Below are 6,629 nucleotides of genomic sequence, written 5' to 3'. Positions count from 1 at the left end.
TAAAAGTGACTTGGTAGTCAATTGTGTCCTAATTATGTTATTCTATGCAATCCTATGAAACCACTAGAAATGGAGAGATAATTCTACATTTATTGCCAGAGAAAAGTGATCACAATATATCATTGAGTGAATGAAGCAGATTGTAAAGCAGTTAGTATAACAATTTTGTAAAGTTGTATACTTAAATCTATCTCAGGAAAGATATATATCAATATGTTAACAGTGGTTACCTCTGAGTTAGTGGGATTTTTAGAGATTTGAGTTGTCTTCTTTTGACCATCTGAAGAGTGTGGGTGTGTTTGTGAATCACAAGGACAAGAACCCTTTGAAGGGCTCTGAGAGGGGTGTGGGAGGCCGAAGCACCCAGGTGGAACTGGGGGTTATCAGGAAGCCCACTGTAGCCACTCTTTTCATCCCCAACAACAACGGCCAAGCAGGCATTGCAGCTCCTCTCCTTCCCATCCCTGCCCCGAGTTACTGAGGTGGGAGCTTCCTGGCCTGATACAAGGTCTGCATAGAGATAGTTGGGTGTGGCTGGGCAGGAGCAATCTGTTGCATGGGAAAGGGGTCCACTTCTCCCCATTCTTGAAGGTGAAGGTTCCTATGAGAGGGCATGGGGAGCATTAGTAGTCCTTTCCTTACCTGCATGCTTTCACAGAAAGCTCCCTAATCCCCAGAACCCATGAATATGTTACCTTACATGGGCAAAAGGACTTTGCAGATGTGGCTAAGTTCTCTGAGATGCAGAGGTTATCCTGAATGATCCAGGTGGTCCCAAGGTAATCACAAAGGTCCTCCGAAGAGGAGGCAAGAGGGCCAGTCAGTAGTAGGTGAAGTGACCATGGAAGCAAGTAAATGGAGGCATAGAAGAAGGGGCCATGAGCCAAGGGATGCTGGCTGCCCCCAGGAGCTGAAAAAGGCAAGGAAATAGATTCTCTCCTAGAGCCTCTAAAGAAACTAGCCCTGCCAATCCATTTTAGACTTCTGATGCCCAGGGATGTAAGAAGTTAAATTTGTGTGGTTTTAAGGCACTGAGTTTGCGGTAATTTGCTGCACCAGCAATAGGAAACTAATGCTTCCTCCAGCACCTCCAGGATACTCCCAATGCCTTCCCATTTGTGGCTAAGCCAGCTCAAGGAAGGCGTCTGTCATTTGCTACCAAAACGATCCTTTCAGAACAATAACAAGTAACATATTGACAGGCCAGCCTTCCCACCCTGTTAGCTCCTTCTTTCTATCTCCACCATTCTGTTCCCTAGAGCCTTCTAGATGGTGGAGCACAGTCACTACTGATTGGTTGAGAACTAAGGGGGTGAAGTGGGAAGAGGAAGGTTTATTTTTAAAACACACGCACACAATTTCAGTTTCTGAGAAGCTGTGAATTTCAGCTTTTCCCACAGGGCCCACCCAGAAAAGTATTCAAATTAATATCTCCCTCTCTCTCTTTACTGTGGTAAAATGTATACATCATAAAGTTTTACTATTTTAACCATTTTTAAGTGTGCAGCTCAAGTGGCATTAAGGATGTTCACACTGTTGTACAGCCGTCACTGAAAGGTTTTCTTAGGCTCTGCCGAGGAATAAATGCTAATCAGCCACAAAGTTAGGCAGTATAAAGCTTTTTATTGGAGTTTGTGCTTCTGGGCGAGGTTCTCTGGTCCAGAGAAAGAGGGCCAGAGAAGTCGCCCCGAGCAGGGAAAATGGCGGGGTTTTATTTTGGGTTGGCTCTCCATGGGAGCTGGGGATTGGTCCCTTGTGAACAAAGTGGCAACATATCACTGGTGGTTCCCCTCGCACCCTGGTTTGACGTTAGCCATCTCTTCCAGGTTGTAGTTCAGCCGCCATGATTGATTGTAGTCCAGGAACCATTTTGTCCTACTCTGCCCATCCTGACATTCTGACCTCTTTGACAGGATAAGGGGCGCCGTGTTCGATCCGGCTACTGCTGTCAGGGGAGTGTAGAGCGGAGGGGCTAGAGGTCGGCCATTTCTGGTTTGCCAGGGAGGGGCAAGTAGGTTTGGGCCTTAATCCAACCTGAAAAAGTGTCAACAAAAGTTAAAAGGTAGCGGAATTTTTTGTGGGGAGACATGTGAGTGAAGTTGATTTGCCAGTCCTGGCCAGGGAGATGTCCTCTCATCTGGTGAGTTGGAAACTGGGGTTTAAGGCCTCCCTGGGTTGACGTTTTAGAGCAGACCGAGCATTCAGCATGCACCTGCTTGGTGGACTGGAGAAGATTTGGGAAGGGGAAGAGGGGATCTAGGAACTCGAACAGAGCCTTGGGGCCAATGTGCAGTGACTGGTGGATTTCTGAGAGGAGGGGGACGGCCTGCTGCTGGGGAATGGCAATTTTTCCATTGAGGAAGATTTAACCTCCGCTGCCAATGCGGCCACCCCGGGCATACAGGGAAGAGTATTCCTGAGGAGTATAGGAAGGAGGTACAGGGGTGAACAGGAAGAATATAGGGGAAGGAGAAGCTCCAGTGGTCAGTTTTCGTGCTGCAGCATCAGCCCAGGCATCACCCTTGGAGACGGGATCTCATGAGGTTTGATGCCTCTTGCGGTGAATAATAGCTATTTCTGCAGGTAATTGTAAAGCTTGGAGGAGTTCAGAGATTAGAGATGCATTAATGATGGGAGAGTCTTTAGATGTGAGAAACCTACATTCTTTCCAGAGAGTAGAGTGACTGTGAACAATGAGAAAGGCGTATTTGGAGTCTTGTGTATATGGTTATTTGCTTGTTGTTGCTTTTCTTTGTTGTTCTTTGTTTGTTTTTTTGGCAGAGAGAGAGCTCCAGTGAGAGCAATGAGTTCTGCTTGTGAGGTGGTGTCCTCAGGCAGCGGTTGTGCTTCTAGGGTGGAAACAAGGGTGACCACTGCATAGGCCGCCCTCTGCCTTCTGTCAGCCCCCACCACAGAACTGCCATCGACGGACAGAGTGAGGTCAGCATTGGGGAGTGGAATGTCAGACACCCTGTCTAGGGGCTTCCCAAGAAAGTCAAGAGTGAGTGGGTTCAGGATCAATGGTAGGCGCTGGTAAGAGGGTGACTGGGTTGAGCCAAGGGGAGAGGTGAAGGAATAAAGCAGTATTCTCTATAAACAGAAGGTGCAGTTCTTGGAGGCGTGAAGGGCTCAAGAGTGAGAGGGCCCAGTGTGAGAGCAGATCAGTAAGGCGGTGGGGCGAGAAAACCACCGCCAGCTGGCAGAGAGCTTGAGGGCCTCCTTACCTAACTTTACGGCACTGCCCAGGGCTGCCACCCCCATAAGGTTGGATCCAGCTGCTTGGACAGGTAAGCAACCGGATGGTAGGTGGGGCAACAGGTTGGGCCAGGACATCAATTGCTATGCCTTGGCGTTCGTCGGTGAAAAGGTGAAATGGATGGGTGGGACTGGGAAGGCTTAGAGAGGGGGCCTGCAGCAGTGTGTCCCGTAACATGGTGAAAGCTTTCTTTACCAGCTTGGGAGAAGTAAGGGGTCCCATTGGAGTTTCTTTTGCAGCGTCGTACAGGGGCTTGGCCAAGAGGGCAAAGCCGGGAACCCAGTGTCTGAAGAACCCCACTAATCCCAAGGAGAGAATCTGATCTCCATTGGTGGGGGGTTGGAACTTACAGAGGAGGCGAGTGCGGTCTGCAGTGAGACTCTGTGTGGTAGGGGTTATGGACAGACCTAAGTAGGTGACGGTCTGTGTGGAAATCTGAGCCTTGGTGGGGAAACCCGATATCCTTTGTCTGCTAACAAGCTAAGGAGGAGGGCTGTGTGTTGTTGAGACTCTTATAACGAGGGACTGCACAGGAGGAGGTTAGGACAGTGCTCGAGCCTAAGTTGCAGGTGGCAAGATTCCGGGCAAGAGCCTGCCCAAAGAGATGGGGGCTGTCTCTAAAGCCTTGGGGAAGGACTGTCCATGTCAGTTGTGAGAGGTTTGTGTCAGGGTCAGTCCAGGTAAAGGCAAAAAGAAAATATGAATCCTGGTGGAGGGGAATAGTAAAGAAGGAGTCTTTGAGGTCCAGAACAGAAAAATGGGTGGTGGTAGGTGGGATGCAGGAGAGGAGAGTGTAGGGGTTTGGGACCACTGGGTGGATAGGGACTACTGCTTCATTAATGAGCCTTAGGTCTTGGACTAACCGGTATGTTCCTGACGGTTTCCGAACTGTAAGAATTGGGGAGTTGGCCGGAATTAACAGTCCCTACACCATAAGGCAGGAGATGATAGGTTTGAGACCTCTATGATGGTTTTCAGAGATTGGGAACTGGGGTCTAGAAGGAAAGATGGTGGGGTTTTTCAGCGTGATGGTGACTGGGGTGTGGTGAGAGGCCACAACAGGCTTGGAGGAGTCCCATACCTGAGGGTTGACTAGGGTGGGTGAGATTGGAGGTTGGGTTAACAGGGTAGGGTCTTCAAGCAGAAGAAGGAGAAGGTGAGAGGAGGGGGTTAGGCTGGCTGTGATCTGTAAGGAGGCCCCTAGGAGCTGCAAGATGTCTCTTCCTAGGAGTGGAACTGGGCAGGGGGGTATGACCAAGAAGGAGTATGTGAAGGGGACATTATCAAGGCTGCAGCTTAAAGGAAAGGTACGAAGGAGGCGTGATGGAGTTCTGTCAACCGCCATGACTGAGATCTGGGAAGGGGTAAGGGGACCAGAATGTGATGGCAAGACTGAATAGGTAGGCCCCATGTCCACTAGGAATGAGATGGACTTACCCACTATCTGTAGTGTTACCCTGGGCTCCACGAGGGTGATGAGGGTCTTTGAGTCTGGGCCGAGTCAGTTGCCCATGAAGCCAAGGAGCTCTAAGGCTGGAGAGGAGTCCTCACCTTGGCTGGCTGGTCCCCTGAGTGGAGGTGCCAGGGACGAGCCTTTAAGGGGACAAGCATCCCTCCAGTGGCCAAGCTAACAGCAATCAGGGCAAGGCTTCATTGGTGGCTGAGGTTGAGGACACTGGTGGGCCCAGTGTCCTTCTTTGCCATACTTGAAACAGGCCCCTGGTGGGGTGTTTTTTGGCCCAGACTTAGGCTCCGCCCCCATACCGGTGTTTGCCGCCAGCCTCAGGGCTGCCAGCATGGCCTGGGTTCGCAGGGCTACTTTTGCTGTGGGTGAGCCTGGCGGGCAGCCTCAGCCTCTGCTTCTTGGTTACTGAAAACCTTAAATGCCATATTTACCAGATCTCAGATGGGGGTTTGGGGTCCATCCTCTGTTTTTTTTAGTTTTTTTCCCCCGAATGTCTGGGGCTGACTGAGAGATGAAGTGGGTGGCCAGCACAGTGGCCCCGGCATTGGATGTAGGATCTAAGAGACTATGGAGATCTATAGCCTCAGTGAGGCAGTTAAGGAACAGGGCTGGGTTTTCTTCTGGGCCTTGGGTAATCTTTCTGAGTTTGTCATAGTTACCTGCTTTCTGAGCTGACCATTGCATTCCTGCTAACAGGCACTCAACCATTTGGTCATGGCACCGTCTGCCCACCTGTCCCGTCTGATAATCCCACCCGGGGTCTGCTTCAGGGACCACATCCACCCTAACCGGCATGAGGGGGGTTGGTAGCATGAACCTGATCAATGTGTGCTAGCTGCCGTTTGGACATGGTCGCGCTCATCTGGGGTTAGGGTAGATGTGAGAATGATGTATAAGTCATGCCATGTAAGGTCATAGGCCTGGACCAAATACTGGAATTTTTAAATGAAACCTGTAGGGTTAGTGGAAAAGGAACCTAAACACTTCGATAGAGGAGAGGTCTGACAGAGAAAAAGGCACATGAACCCGGATGACTCCTTCTGCCCCTGCAACTTCCCGGAGTGGGCAGAGGAGGGAGTTTGGGGGTGCAGGAGCTGAACGGGAGCATGTGTGTGCACTTACTGGAGAGGATAAGGCATCCTTGGGAGGGAGAGCTCCCGCAGGCGGGGGTGCAGGGGCAAGGGGTTCAGAAGGAGCGGGGGGTAAGGAGGCAGAGCAAGATTTTCAGGAGAGTCAGAAAAAGAGGAAGGAGGCTCCGGAGCAGTTGGTTTTGGAGACTGTGCAGACTCAGAATTTCCCTGGGCCAAGAGGACTTGAGCCGTGGGACACTAGGCACACAAGTACGGCTGGGAGCGCGAAGCCCAGAAGCCCTGAATGTAGGGGACCTCAGACCATTTTCCAGTCCGTCTGCAAAAATTATTTAGGTCAGTAAGGGTAATGAAATCAAAAGTGCCTTCAGGAGGCCAGGTTTTGCAATTACTGAGCTGATATAACGGCCAGGCCGTAGTGGACAGAAAAATCAGCCATTTTTGTTTGAGGCCAGGCACCCTAGAGGTGACTTAGGGTCTGGTTTGGACCCCTTTGCCCCCATTCCTGGTCCCAAGGACGGAAGATTGGTGACCGAGAATTGGCGTCCCGCAACTCAAGTCACCGACCAAGTCGGACAGAAATGGAGTTCAAGGCCAGGGGACGTCTCCACCCGTCTTGAATCCCAGAGGGAGAACAGTTTCTCCTGGAAGGGCTACCCCCGACGTAGTGCTACGATTTGATTTTCGGTAGGAGAGCAGCCTGCCTCTCCAGCGGACGGGGATCCGGAGTCGGAGTCCAAGGACCAGGAAGTTGAGGGACGGCGGCACTTACCTGGGTTCAGTGCTCAACTGGTGGGGTGGCTGCGAGACCTCCTCAGGG

Source organism: Phyllostomus hastatus, unplaced genomic scaffold, assembly GCF_019186645.2.
Source record: "Phyllostomus hastatus isolate PE091 unplaced genomic scaffold, TTU_PhHast_1.1 phas_scaffold_55, whole genome shotgun sequence".
NCBI classification, from domain to species: Eukaryota; Metazoa; Chordata; class Mammalia; order Chiroptera; family Phyllostomidae; genus Phyllostomus; species Phyllostomus hastatus.
This window is presented reverse-complemented; position numbering follows the sequence as displayed.